Below are 15338 nucleotides of genomic sequence, written 5' to 3' on the forward strand. Positions count from 1 at the left end.
TCAACTTGCCATCCCTGCGAAACAAAAAATGCCATCATTTTTTAGGGAGAATGCAAAATTATTTGTGACTTGCCATGAGCTCCAGAACAAACTACATACCTTGCCCCCCGGATGACACGACCACCGCCAGTACAGTCATACCCGGCAACCTCAGGTGCCGTGCAATCCCTCTCGAAGGACCATGGCGTGCCACTGCCGCCGCCATCGCCGCCGCAACCACCGGGACGGCGGCTGGTCTCCTCGGCGCGGATGCAGGCGTCGCGGTGGGTCTGGTCGGGAGGGACGATGCCTCCTAGCCCACCACGGGGAGCGCGCTGAACATCTCCGTTGGCCGCAGACCGTGGAAGCATCATCTCGCTGCCCCTGCGAGTTCGCCGCCAAGCTGCTCGTCGCCGTGGTGCTTGCCATCACGCACCAGCCACCATGGCTCGTCGGCACCAGCTTTGCCGCTGCGCACTTCTCCCCCGGCCATCGTGCAGCCGTGGCCACCACCAGCTCGCAGCCTCTACTACCACCACTACTCCTGCTGCTCGCCATGACCACACCCGTCCACCACCACCGCCCCCAAGCAAAATCCCGCCTCCGCCCCGCATCAAACGCCTGGATCCGCGGACTGCCGCCGCCGCAGCACGACCTAAATCGATGGAGAGTGGAGAGCTGGAGCTCGCCGGTGGAGAGGATTAGGAACCTCTGAGATGGTGGGATAAGAGGATGAGTGGGTGAGAAGAGAACAGGGGGCAGGAAGAAAAGGATGGGGGCGGCGGCGAGCAGATAAGTGAAAATATCGTTCGGCGCGACTTCGGCTGGACGCGAACCATGCCCTGACGATGACGTGGTGAGGATCGTGCGCCAAGATTGGCGCACTCGATCCAACGGGAACAAGGGCGTTTGGGACGGGAGCTCAGAAAACTGTCGTCCGGGCGTTATCGTTACCGAAAAAATTAGCTGCACCTGATGTTTAGCAAAACCGAACATATTTTTATACCGAGAGAGTACTTCATTCCATAGTATTAGTATATAGTGGGTATACATCCTTTGAAAGTTGAGCTTCCTAAACTTTGACTAGGTTTACACAGAAAAAAGTCTTCAACTACAAGAGTAAATAAATCCTTTATACTCCCTCCGTTCCTAAATATAAGAGGTTTTGGTAGTTCAATTTGAACTATGAGGAATTGAGGGAGTATATATACCACGAGACATCTTTTTATAGAGATGTATGATATTATAGGCATAGATATTTTTTCTATAAATTTGATCAAAGTTTAGGAAGTTTCACTTTTTAAAAAAAAATTGTGTGCAATATTACGAAACCTAGAGAATATATATTAGAATTTTGAAAATACAATCATTATTTTATTTCTAATAGTCGAGTGCGTGCAATGCATGTCACCACTAATGTGCGATAATTTATCACGCGTGATTTATATCCACACCCGAGCACCATGCAAGCACGTTCATGTATCACACAAGGTACAAACAACACTTTCTCTTCTCTTGTTCTCCTTGCTGTTGTTCTCATACCCTCTCCTTTCCTCTTGGCTCTAGTACCGGCGTACCGCACCATTTCCTCCTCCATGATATTGGCACCGTTATCGACCACCTTTTTCTCATTCTACCATTTGAAGACCCTATTCATTACCCTCTTTTACAATGCCTCCCCATCCGGCCACCGCGCCGACCTCGTTTAGCCTTGCCCATATATTTGATTTCTTTTTGGCAGTGGTGTAAATGGACCCATCATGTTCCAATCTACACCGATGATTCCTATCACCTCAGTTAGCCATTTCGGCTCCAGGAGGTGAGGGGAACCACATATCAATGTGTGACATATAGTTAAGTCCCTCTTTTGTGAGATTTTGTGTCCTGTTGTGGCAGCATCCCGGTGATAGAAGCGCCGTCATAGGGAATAAAATTACATGGACCCATCATCCCCATCATGATCCACACCATGGAACTGGTGGTTCTGAGTGTTTGTCTTTCATACTTCCGGTCTTCTTTGTTGTCAGTCCATCTACAAAGTATCAGTCTAACGACGTCCGGCCTTGCAAGAAGTGTGTTTCCGATTATGGTGAGTCCAATGATTTGAGATTCTCACTTTTTCGGGTGGGCGACTCTTATGTAGTTTTGGCGACAACGACATGAAAAGATTGGTTATACTAGGGAACTCTGATAGTTCTTTTGGCCATTTCAATATATAAATTTCCTTCACCAAATCAATCAAGCTAAGTAGTTGTTCTAAGAAAATGGAACAAAACAGTCGCACAACATTCAACCTACCCATTTGAACTTTACTTTTTGGGTACGCCTAGCACGCAAAGGATATACTCGCCTGTCGCGAGCGACAAGGAGCGCTTGCCTGCAGTTGCAGTCGTTCCCACATGGCTAGCACGAATACGACATTTCTTTTGCTAGTTTTGTGTGATTTTTCTCAGAGCAACGCTACACACACACGGGCATCATTTTACGCGGTTCACGGAGAGGCTGAGGTGGGTTTTTTGATTGGGTGGAAATCAGGGTGAGGGGCCCCACCCCAGCTGAAATTCCGGGGAGGGGGGGGGGGGGGGGGGCAAGTTTGATTAGTTGGAAAGAGCCGGTAATAGCCAGTAAGAGCCCGTGAGTCTAGCGTTTTCGTTTTTCTCAATCCTTTCTAGTGTGGTCTTTTTGTCGATCCAATTTTGTAGCCGGTTTTCAATAGTTTATTCAATTTCTTTATTTTATTTAGTTTTTTTTCTCTTTTTTGTGTTTCCTTTGCGAAAACATTCTGCACCAGGTACAGGCTGGCCCAAGCCCTGGATGAGCCCAATTAAAAAATTTAAGGTCCTCCGCAAAGAAATATAATATTCTAAGGTATATGTACAATAATAATTAGCTATATTGCAATGTGCTCTAATTTTTTATTTGATCTTTAGAATAAAAAAATTATATAAAAAGTATAACTTTCAAAAAGGGTTGTGTACAAAAACAATTTTTAAATAGGTACCATAGTCTGTGAAAATGTTTAAGTATGTCATATAAAATGTTCAGTATCTTCTATAAATTATTTGAATAGATAAAAATGTCTTCTATGTGATTTTTTTTAAAGTATGCTCCACCAATTGTGAAAATATCAATATCAATGTAAACCATTTTTAATCATATTTAATGTCTCTTTATTACACCACAAAATGTAATCCGTATACATGGAAATTGTCGTTTTCCATACTTAAAATTTTCTTTTCCTCTTTAATGGAAAAACATGTTCGTGTCTTTGCTATCGATAGGTGCATGTTACCTGAAATTTTCGAACAACATTTTTCAATTTACTAGAACAATGTCTGTGCGTTGCAACGGTTTATAAATATATTATTACGTTAGCTTGTGATTTACCTGTCAATAATAATGCGATTGCGTAAATAAATATTTATCAAATTCTGCCTGTGAATTACCTTATATTTTGATTACAAGTTTGGTAAGTAAATTAAAATGAAATTGATTTAGAAGGTAAGTAAATTAAGGTGATTTATTAGCATATACATGGAAGGTTTGAAGGGGTGGTGGAAAGAAAGATGAAATGGGAAGCTTACGTTTTTTTAAGTAGTATAGAGATAGAGATTATCCTGTCAGATTATCATTTTAATTGAGAAATATAGTCAGCTTACCAATTTGTAAAGGAAAGATTGATTTACATGCTTTAAGAGCATCTCTAGCAGACCCCGCAAAATACGAACCCGCATAAGTCATTTGCAGTTCGCGGAAAAGTGTATATGCAAGCCGGCGCGGGCGAGTTTAGACTCAGACCCCACAAATGGATCCGTAAAAGGAGATATTCGGCGAATATGTTTTTTTACGGGTTGGCTACGTGGGGTCTGCTCGGCCACCGCCACGTCGACCCGCAAACTAAAGACGCCCAATTATCGAATTTGACATCGTTTCCGACAAATAAGTTCAAATTCAAACAATAGAACATAGTTCACGCGCAAATAAAAGCTTAAGTTTTGTAGGACAAACGCAAAAGAGGGTCTTGCAAAAGTGATGACCACGTCCGGCATCATCTTGGTCGATCTTCACTCCGTGCCATCGAGTCCATGGAGTTCATCGGAACCACCGAATCCACCTCCGGCGCTTGTTCCAACTCCCGCACCGAAATCATCGACATTGGTACCAAATCCCGCTGAGAAAACATCTCCGACACTGTAGCACGCACTGGCCGACGCAACCATTCTCCTCTTCAAGATTTCTCTTCTTGCCATATCATGCCATTCTTTGGTGTGGTCGTCCATGTCATTGCGGTTCATCGTCATGATCTTGTTCTCTTGGGCGAGCACCTTGGACATGGCTTTGTTTTCAGCGGCACGTGCTCTTCTCTCCTCAATGGCCGCTTTGCGTAGCCCCTCTTCCTTGAGCAATTGCCATTTTTCTTGCTTCTCCCTTGCCTTCTTCTCGGCCAACTCTTTCTTGATCTCCAACGACTTCAGTAACATCAACTCATTTGATTGCACCATGGCATCAATCTTCTCCCTCAAGCTCGACGCATCGTGCTCTCTCTTCATCTTCTCCTTAATCTTCTTGTCGCCATCGGGCTTGTTCAAGTTTCTTGGGCCATCATCATCCTCATCTTCATCCATGTTTGTAAGTGAACCTCTCTTCGGTGGGGATTCTTTCTCAATCAACTTCCACTTCTCACACCCTTTGAGCAAGTCCCAACAATGCTCTAGTTTGAAGAATTTGCCTTCCGAAGCTTCCATGTATTTGTATCTTTGTTGGGCAATTTTGTCCTACACAATTTGAACAAAGTCAAATGATGCAATCATTTCATATGATGCAATATGATGTGCAAAATTAGAACAAAGTAAAAACGAACTCACATAGTCGGATTCCACAGTTCCACTTGGAGGTGCATTGCTTACCTGCTCCAAGCAATCTGCCCAACGGCTGCAAATAGGCTTGATCACATCCCAACGCCCTTGAAGCGATCGAAAGGTGTGCGGAGTCCTATTGGGATACTTTGCCATCATGCGGAAGTATTGATCTTCGATCCTTTGCCAATACCTCTTGGCGGTTTAAGAAGTACCCGTGCATGCGTCAAGAGACACCGCACTCCATTCCTTGATCAAGATTTGATCTTCCAAGATTGTGTAGTTCTTCGATCTCTGGCTTTTTCCACTTTTTGTTTGTGATTGCTCATACGCCCCCTCATCGATCTCCTCCACTTCTTCCTCACCACCATGATCATCCGCACCGCCCTCCATTTCATTATAATCGAATGCGGCGAACGGGGCTTGATCGATGTCAACGGCGTTGGTGTCCAACAAGTTCACGAACTCGGCAGTTGCATTGTTCGAACCACCGCTATATTGAACGGCAACAAGTCACGAGCTATCGCAAATGGCGAAAAGCAAAGAAAATTGCCATGACCGAAGACGCATACCTTCCGGCCATTTCGTCAAACACCTCGCTTGCGGTGGGAGCAGCTCCATTGAGCGGCATCGCCGGGGAACTTCTTTCCGGTGCGGAGGGAGTAGATGAAGGAGGGGGCTTCTTTGTAGCCGGAATCTTCTTCCGCTTTACGCCGGAGACCTTGCCGACCTTCTCCGCCGCCGGTCGGGATTGCGCAGCGGTGTTGGCGCCCGGAGTGCGGGTCTTCACGGCGGGGGCAACTGGATTCCCGCCCTGCACGACCACGTTGCCCTGCCGCTTGCGGGCAGGCGCAGTGGTGCCTTGGGAGACGGCGGAGCCAACATGGCCGGCGACGAGATCCGCCTGAGGGGATTGAGCGTGTGCGACCTCGACGGTGACGGGGGACAGCAGAGAGTCATCCATGACGGCGATGTACTGCCGGGGAAGATGCACCGGAGCGGGAGGTGGCGGGGCAATGGTGGCGGAGGGTGGGGGAGCGAGAACGGCCGCGCGAAAATGTCCCTCCCACCAAATCTCGCTGTGGATAGGGGCCGAGCTCGGGTCGTCCTCCCACCCCGTGAATCTAGAGGTCGGGGGAGATCTTTTGTCGCGCCCCGCAAAAAAATTTACGGGTCTAACGCGTATGCGGTGTTTGATCGGGCAGGTTTTCACGTGTCGATGCGTATTTTGGCAGTTATTTTACGGGTCGAGGCGGGATGCGGGGTCTGCTAGAGTTGCTCTAAGTGGGCCGTGGGCTGCGAATGACCACCTGGGAGTTATTCTCCAAAGAAAAAGGAAAGAAAGAGCCGCGCCTGAGAGGTTCTGCTCGGCAGCACGGCACCGGGCGGCCGGCACGGTGAGGGCTGTGGGTACGCAGGATATCGGCATTCTGGCGGCCGTGCAATCTCGCGGTCGCAGGTCAGTCCACCTCTTCTAATTTCTTTCCGAGGTTGGTTGGTGGCTTGGTGCACATTGCACATTTAGTCACTGAGGATCGGAATCTAGTGTCAAAAAAATCTTATATTATAGGACGGAGGGAGTACTAAGCAACTCGTTAAAAATCGATGCTTTTTCGTGAATAGATAGAAGATTGGAGCCACGAGTTCCTTTGGTTCGATTTTGAGTTCCCGACCGTGCAGGCGACGTGTTCGATGAAAATGCTCAAGTGAGTTCCGGCCGAGCGGGGGGTCGATGGCGAGCTGCATCGAGGTACTTTCTTCTTTCGCTCTCGGCCGGCTGGTCACCAAAGTAGCCTGGGAACCTTCAGCGAGGTCTTCAACCTACCTACCGAACACACTCCATCCACCGAAACACCAGTAGGCAGTAGCCAAGTTGGACACGAGTTTGAGTTTCCACATAAAACACAGGATTGTCACATCACTGATTACTATGCCACACTCGTTTCCCCTACCTTTCTTGTTGCTCTAGCTTGTACCAAAGAGACATCCATGTTTGAGCTGAAGTTTAAAACGAAATAGGCCGATCCAGGACGGTGCCAACTCAGCTACTGGACATGCAACATGCTTATACTCCCTCCGTTCCTAAATATAAGTCTTTGAAGAGATTTCATTATGGACCACATACAGAGTAAAATGAGTAAACCTATACTCTAAAATACATCTACATACATCCGTATGTGATCCATAGTGAAATCTCTACAAAGACTTATATTTAGGAACGGAGGGAGTATTGATTAGTCTATATCCGTGTACTACTCTACCTGGCGGCGTTGAAGTCCACTGAGAAGACCAACCATTTTTCCAATAAAGGAGACATCGATGGGTTACTAGTAGTAGGACTGCATTGTGTACTATATAACTTGTCGAGTGACTGCTGGTAACCTAAGTTGCTGGAGATGACCATGCTTCTCCTTGCCCCCCTCTCTTCCCTACAAGCAAATCTCCTCATGCCTTCAGTACTAGTAGTACTGATGGCCCTTGAGCTCGCCGTGGCAGCAGTCGCCGCTGTTCCAGTAGCCTTGCCTGGCTGCCCGAAGGCCTGCGGCAGCGTCACCGTCCCCTACCCTTTCGGCTTCCGGCAGGGCTGCTTCCACGCAGGCTTCAACCTCACTTGCGACGTCACGCACCACCCGCACAAGCTGCTCCTGGGAGACGGCGTGGAAGTGGACGCCATCTCGTTGGCAGACAACACGGTGCGGGTCCGGAGCAAGATACTGAACTACCAATACAATACCAGCCTAGAGTACGGCGGGTCGTGGTCCGCTGGCTTAGCGGCTACCGGCACGATCGTGGTGTCGACCCAGCACAACGTTTTCGTGGCCGTCGGGTGCGGCCTCATCGCCCACCTCGTTCCCAGCCATGGCGATGGTGATGACAGGGCTCCCCGGTACCTCAGCGCCTGCGCCGCGCTGTGTGACGGGATTCCAGATCCAAGTGACACATCGTGCTCCGGCATCGGCTGCTGCCAGACGACCATCGTGCAGGGTTTACCCACGTACGGGGTGCAGCTCAAGGATCTGGACCAGACGCCCTATGTCAATCAGCGCAATATGTGGTGGACCGCGTTCATAGTCGATCGCGAGTGGTTCGTCAGGAACATAGGCGCCATGCGAAATAACACATTTGATGATGGTCGCGAGTGGTTCGATCAGCAGCAGCATGCCAGTTCGAAGGTGACCAGCGTACCCACAGTGCTGGAATGGTGGCTGGATCTGGAACGCGATTATGACTTGGTCGTGTTTGATCCCAAGTCTGGTTGGAGATGCGTAAGCTCCAACAGCTTTGGCGTGGCAGCTGGTGGAGCCAAGTGCCACTGCTCGGAAGGATACCAAGGCAATCCTCACATCCTTCACGGATGCCAAGGTACTACCAGTACTGCTAACGACTTCCCTCTGTTTTATCAGCATCTACAATTTGAAAACAATATTTTCCAACCTATTCTGACAAAAATATACACGTACATCATGTGCGTTACATATAGATAGTTTTCATGTAGTATATATGCGTGTATACATTTTGATCAACGTAGCGGCTCTGAATTAAATTGGACCGTATATTCTTTGCAATCTGATGGATCAGATCGATTCGTACCCCAACAATCTAACTCGGAGCAGTACCATCAGATATTATGGACTGGGCAATCTTGCTAGCCGCCTTTTCCCTTGTGTCTTCAACATGACATGCCAAAAAACGAAGCCCTGCCCCCCCCCCCCCCCCCCAACCCCACCAGCCGCCCGGGCATCTCCAACAGCGATCCGCAAAATTCCTCCTGCATCCGTCCATGGGCAAGGGGTCGGGAGGCCGTCATCCAACACTATCCGCATATGTTTGCCTCTATTAAATTAAAAAAATAACAAATATGATTTATAATTTAATTAGTAGCAAACATTTACTAAGCACCCGGCAAAACGAGGCACTAAGCACCACGGCTTGATTGGGCAACGCAGGATGGCTGGCTTGCTTTCAGAGCTCAAGAAGGGACGGCTGGGCATTCAACCCCGCTCGGCGCGGCAACCACGGGGCTTGAGACTGAGCTGTCGGCGCCATGGGTGGATACCAGGTCTCGTCGACCGCGCTCGTCATCCTCGCCCGCGCCAACTGCGAGATTTACTGCGTGTCCACCTCCTCCTGCGTGGATAAAAGGCTTGTATTTGCACTGCCTCATGCCTCGCCACCACGACATCGATTGCCGCAACCCAGTCACCTCTCATCGCTGCTTTCGCTCCGGTCATTGGGCACACAGCTGCTCCCATCCGCCGCGCCCGCACCTCCGCGTCGGCGCTCCCAGTCAACGACGGGTGCCACTTCGAGGCTTGGATGGGGCCATGACTTCCTCTGTGTTCGCCTCGACTTGGTCTGGAGACCATACCGTGCGCCCGGAAGTCTCCTCCGTCATCCACAACACCGCCGCAATGCAGATGCAGGTGGCACTGCTCGAGTCTAACGTGGTTGTTGCCTGGTTCGACCGGAGCAGCGTGCATCAACTGACAAGGTCGTCCTGACCATCGCCCGCAAAATCGGGGCGCTCACGCCGGACGTCGTCGTGGTGTTCCACTACCCCGAGCAGTTCCTGGTGCGGTTCATCCATCAGCATGACAGCATCACGCGGCCATCACCGCCTCCCGACGCGAGATCTTGTTCGGCAACAACAAGAAGCTGCAACCACGGGACTAGCGCTTGGAGGCGCACGCAGAGCATGTCGACCTCCGGCACCATGTCAGGCTCTGTCTTGAGGGCCTGCCCGTGTATGCATGGGACGAGCTCGCAGTGGCCAACGCTCAACGGTGAGCAGCTCGTTAAAGGCTTGATATTTCCCGTGAATTGGAGATTGCAGCACGAGTTCCTTTGGTTCGATTTTGAGTTCCCCACCGTGCAGGCGAGCTGTTTGATGAAATAAAATGCTCAAGTGAGTTCCGGCCGAGCGGGGGTCGATGGCGGGGCCGGGCAGCATTGAGCATCCGCAAAATTCCTCTCGCATCCGTCCATGGGTAAGGGGTCGGGAGGCCGTCATCCAACACTATCCGCATATGTTTGCCTCTATTAAATTAAAAAATAACAAATATGATTTATAATTTAATTAGTAGCAAACATTTACTAAGCACTCGGCTAAACGAGGCACTAAGCACCACGGCCTGATTGGGCAACGCAGGATGCACTACCGGAATCGCACCCTATGCCGACGGCCCTGGCCGTCGGCATAGCCCTGATTGGCCGTCGGGATAGGGCCTATGCCGACGGCCTCCCATAACGGCGGCCGCCGTCAAGTGCTGACCAACGCCAGCTCGCCACGTGGCAAGTGTACGCCGTCGACATAGATTTAAACCAAGCCGACGGCTAGGCCGTCGGCATAGGCCTGCCACGTGGCAGCAACTGGGCTCTCCTGGGGCAAGGCTATGCCGACGGCCTGGCCGTCGGCTTAGTATATATGTATGCCGACGGCCAGGCCGTCGGCATAGACTTGCCCGAGGAGCTCCCAGTTGCTGACACGTGGAGTCGATGCCGACGGCTTAGTTTAAATCTATGCCGATGGCATAGATGCCATGCGTCAGCAACTGGGAGCTCCGGCCAGCCCTATGCCGACGGCCTAGCCGTCGGCATAGTTTGTATTTGATTTTTTTCTTTTTTCTGTTTGTTTTCAAATCAATTCAATTCAGATATACAGCACATATCAGCAGATATATATGATGGAAATAGACATATAGAACACATCTAAGTATCATCCGTCACCATCACAACAATATATGCATAAGCATCATCATAATCAACATAAAGATAAGCATAAGCATATAAAGAAGCACGCAAGTCATCTAAAGGACCATCAAAGACCACAAGTTTATCATCATCACCACACACAAGTCATCTAAAGATACATAAGCATAAGCACACAAGTAACCAAAAGGCTTAAGCGCCAGGACGTCGAGCACCGCGGAGGTCGTCACCGCCAAGACCGCTGAAGCCCAGGTCGTCAGTGCTAGCGGCAGCGCTACCGCCAAGACCGCCTCCACCTCCGCCTCCGCCTCCATGGATCGGAGTGGTCGGGCTCCGTGACTCGGGAGTGCTGCGAAGACCACCGCCAACGGTTGATCCACCGGTTCCCTGGATGTTGAAAAGACATATTAACGGGATATATGACTGTGTTGAAAGGCATGATATGCTTTGAGTGAATAGATTGGGGATGAACTAACCGGCGAGGGGCCAGCGTTCTGCGCCACAAACTCCTCAAATGTCAGCAACGTTGGTTGTGCCGGAGGACCCTCTGCTGATGGCCATTGAGGACACCTGCCGGCCGCCATTTCCTGAAAAGCGTGCTGCATCTGGCGATCCCTCTGCTGATGGTATGCATGAAGGCGATCGTGCCACGCCATGGTCTCCTGGCGTGTGTACTCCATGTAGGCCTACAGTATGACATGATGAGACTCATAAAACTACTAAATGCGGAAAATAAAGGGAGCAATGAAGATAAAAGGGAAAATACTTACAGTTTGCTGCTCCTGAAAGAGGGACAGTGACGGTGCACTGCTCATGGGCGTGCTCGTGCGCTGGCTCAGGGTCGGGTCGATCCGACGGAGCTGTGTGTAGGAGATAGTAGGAGAGATCACAGCATCGAGAACCGCCTCCCGACCGTGCTCCTTCGGCCCCATGCCCACCACCACCCTTTCGTCCAGATCCGCCGCAATGGGGTCAGGTGTGTCAGGATGTAACGCCAGATACCCATCGGAGTAGGCCTTCTTCCTATGCGCGGTCTTCTTGCCGTAGTACTTGGGCTCGCCAGGCTTGGGGTCCTTCCGCGTATGGGCGATCTCCCACGCCTGCATGTGTGAGAGCGGCCGCTTCAGTTTCTCCTCCTGCACCACCAAACAGAGGTTAGTCATACATAAGAAAGTAATGGTAAATAGAAGAAGAAGAATGTTTAATGGGGTTAGTCATACATTAACTGCCTTGTGGAGATAGTGGTTTCGGTTTCCCTGAGCATGTACTCCCTCCTTCCCTCGGTTAGCCTTGTTTTTGACTCTCATAGCCGCCCAGGCTCCAGCCTCATCACACCAAAGATCCACCAATGCCGCCCAGGGCTCGTCTTTTCCATAACACCAATTTGGTAACACCTACATAATGAAAGCATAATGGCATGTCAACACGAAACGGTGAAATGTACCACAAGGTAATGAAAGCATAATGAAAAATCTTTTATACTTACCTTCAAGAACTCGTCCCTCTCCAAGGTAATGCCCATCCTCCGCGCGTCTTCCTTGGTCATCTTCACACCAAGATAGTCGTGATGGTATGTCGAGATGGCCACATAGCGCACCTCGTACTGCATCTGGCGGGCCTTCTTCTTGCATTGGCGCAGCACGATCTGGTCCGCTCTGGCCCTGTGCTCAGGGAGAACTCGATAGAATTTCTACAATCATGCACGAAACAAGAATGGAAGAAGCCATGAGTTAAATCATTCATGAAACTAGAATGGACTTGTGCTTCTGAAGAGAACTCACCCAGAAAGTGGTGATCACGGCCTTGGCATGGGTCCCATGGTCCGCGTGGAGGGCCGCTTCCCAGTGCTCCCAGCTCGTGGCCAAGACCCGATGGTTCGGGTGCCTGACTGGATCCGGACAGTACAACCCCGGCCAGTGTAACTTCAGCAAGACGATGATGAGGCCGTTCGGAATACGGACCCCTTTAGAATATATCTGGTTGCTGCAAAAGAATGAACTATTAGCATGTGACAAGCAAAATAAATAACAACCGGAATGAGCATGTGACAAGCAAAATAATGAAATTATTATAAAGTGGCACTTACTCTTTCCCCGTGGGCTCAATGAGCCACTTCTGCTCCTCAGTAGTAGGAACCTGCTTTGGTAGCTTTGCGTTACCACGCAGCCACCCCTTGTTGTCAACCCCCTCCCCGCCAGCACCATCATCCCCGCCACCACCCTCCTCCTCGCCTGCCTCCCCCTCCCCAACCTCCTCCTCATCCTCCTCCTCCTCGTCCTCCTCCTCCACCTCCTCCTCGGCCCCATCCCGAACCTCCTCCTCCTCGCCTGCCTCGTCCTCCTCCTCCTCCTCCTCACCAGAGGAGGGTACCTCACTAGAGGATGGCCTCGAAGACAACACCCCTAAGTCGGTGAGGGTGCGCCCTTTCTGGCCGCGACCCCCTGTAGTGGCTCTCCCCCCACCACCTCGCCCTCTAGGGGCTCTCCCCCCGCCCCCTCCTCCTCTAGGGGCACCTCTCCCTCGACCTCCCTGTGAGGAGTCATCGTCAAGTAGCCGGGGGGAGGATTACGTGCTCGACCACTCCGACTAGGCAGGCCAACGACCTTGCGTAGGAAACCCACGCCGTCGGCCTTCCCCTTGCCCATGTTCCACGAACCTGCATTGAAAAGAGAATAAGCAATTAGTAAATTAATGAAATGAAGGAAAAGGCATGATAATAAACACATTAATAAAAATGCATAAAAGGCATATTCCTAAACTATAGAAAAAAAGACTTGACACGTCCATCTGCTAGAAACCATATGAATCATCACTGTTGTAACCTCTTTCTCGGTCCGTCTCATCATCACTATCAATCATATCATCTTCGTTGTCTGACGGAGGTGGAGGCTCTTCCTCGTCGTCAGCGTCTTCGTTTAACTTTTCTAGCATAAGTATGTCATTTTCATTGACAATGGTCTCACCATCATTCCGTGCTTCGTCGTCTTTTGGATCCACATCATCATCACCCAATGGTCTAGCGTCATCGTTTCTAACCACATCATCATCATCAGGTTGCTCTTGATAGAACACTCCCTCGTATGTCATGGGGTTAATGTTGTAGTAACCGTCTTCATTCGGGTTCGGTAGCTTACCATGTGGCGACACCTTGAACACAACTTCCCAACCCTTTAGGTACTCTTTCTGGCATGGGTAAGGCAGATAATATACTTGTGTAGCTTGGGTAGCCGCAATGAAGAGATCGGCTCCGGCATAGACGCTTGATGGTTTAACTTCGACCAAACCAATGGAAGGCGTATGTTTTACCCCCTCCCGCGGATCGAACCATCGACATTTAAACACAGGCAGACTTAGGGTCTCGCGCCCTTGATGGAATTTAATCTCGTATATATTTTGTACCCTTCCGTAGTAGTCTACTGAATTTTGACCGGGGGTGTACACTCCGGTATTTATAGTTTTGGGATCAGGCCGGCTGTTCTGGTGATCCTCTGTATGGAAGCGATACCCATTCACATCATACTTTTTACATGTCATGACGGCAGGGTCAAAACCCATGGAAACCCATCTCAATTCATCATCCATAGATATGTTCGGATCTTTTCCCTACAAGTATAATTGAAATTGTTGCGTGCATTAGTTAACTAATAAATGTTGAACTAGGTATTTAATAGGGGAGTGTGGAAAATTACTTTCTCCATTAACCAAGCAACAAAACTTTTACGTCCAGGGTTTCCATGACGGAGAAGAGTAAGTGCCTCCGCCTCAGTAGGAGGATTCATTCCCGTCCATTCCTCTTGAACAAAATCACTAAAAAAAAGAAAATCGGTGTTAGACCGGGATAGGTCCACTACTCAAAGCCCATCCATGCAAAGTCAAAGGGCTAGATCCCGTGGTCAAACGCTACAGGGTTAGGCGGGACGGGGGCCCTGGGGGGTAGCAATGCCACCCGAGCGTTGCACCGGGCCATGATACATGCGGGGTGGTGTGGTGGCATGTCCGAAGAGGCGGCACGCGTCTCCGGGGGGTGCCCCCCCTCACGAACGGCGATGACACGGTAGTAGACGTTCTGTGGTAACGATGCGGCGTGAATATTATTAAATACTCGGAGCGCGATAAAGTCATGAGTTTTTTACACGACGCGGGCACATGTGTTGTAGGACCGATGGTAATTTTTCGTAATTGTTCGTGATGGAGTAGCATCTGAACAATTCCCTCTATGTGGATTGCTCTTCGCGTGTCTACGACTATGGCCGGCGGCCTCCGGTGGCTAGCATGCCGCCAAATCTTGCGTAGGCCGCCTCTCACAAGTCTGGAAGTGTTCTGGCGGGTGCAAACGCCCGGCACGCATCTCCGGGGTGTGCCCCCCCTCACGGACGGCGCCGCCGCCGACACCTGGAGGGGGGAAACGGACGCGTCGGGTCTACACGGAGGGGATCTTGCTGTGGGTCTGGCCCGGATGTTGCTCCAAAGTGTTCCTATGGGCTGACCTACCACAACCGGGTGGATAGGTCCACTACTCAAAGCCCGTCCGTGCAAAGTCAAAGGGCTAGATCCCATGGTCAAACGCTACAGGGTTAGGCGGGACGGGGGCCCTGGGGGGTAGCAATGCCACCCGAGCGTCGCACCGGGGCCCCATACGTGCGGGGTGGTGTGGTGGCATGTCTGAAGAGGCGGCACGCGTCTCCGGGGTGTGTCCCCCCACCTCACGAACGGCGATGACACGGGAGTAGACGTTCTGCGGTAACGATGCGGCGTGAATATTATTAAATACTCGGAGCGCGATAAAATCATGAG

Source organism: Triticum aestivum, chromosome 2D (genome assembly GCF_018294505.1).
Source record: "Triticum aestivum cultivar Chinese Spring chromosome 2D, IWGSC CS RefSeq v2.1, whole genome shotgun sequence".
NCBI classification, from domain to species: Eukaryota; Viridiplantae; Streptophyta; class Magnoliopsida; order Poales; family Poaceae; genus Triticum; species Triticum aestivum.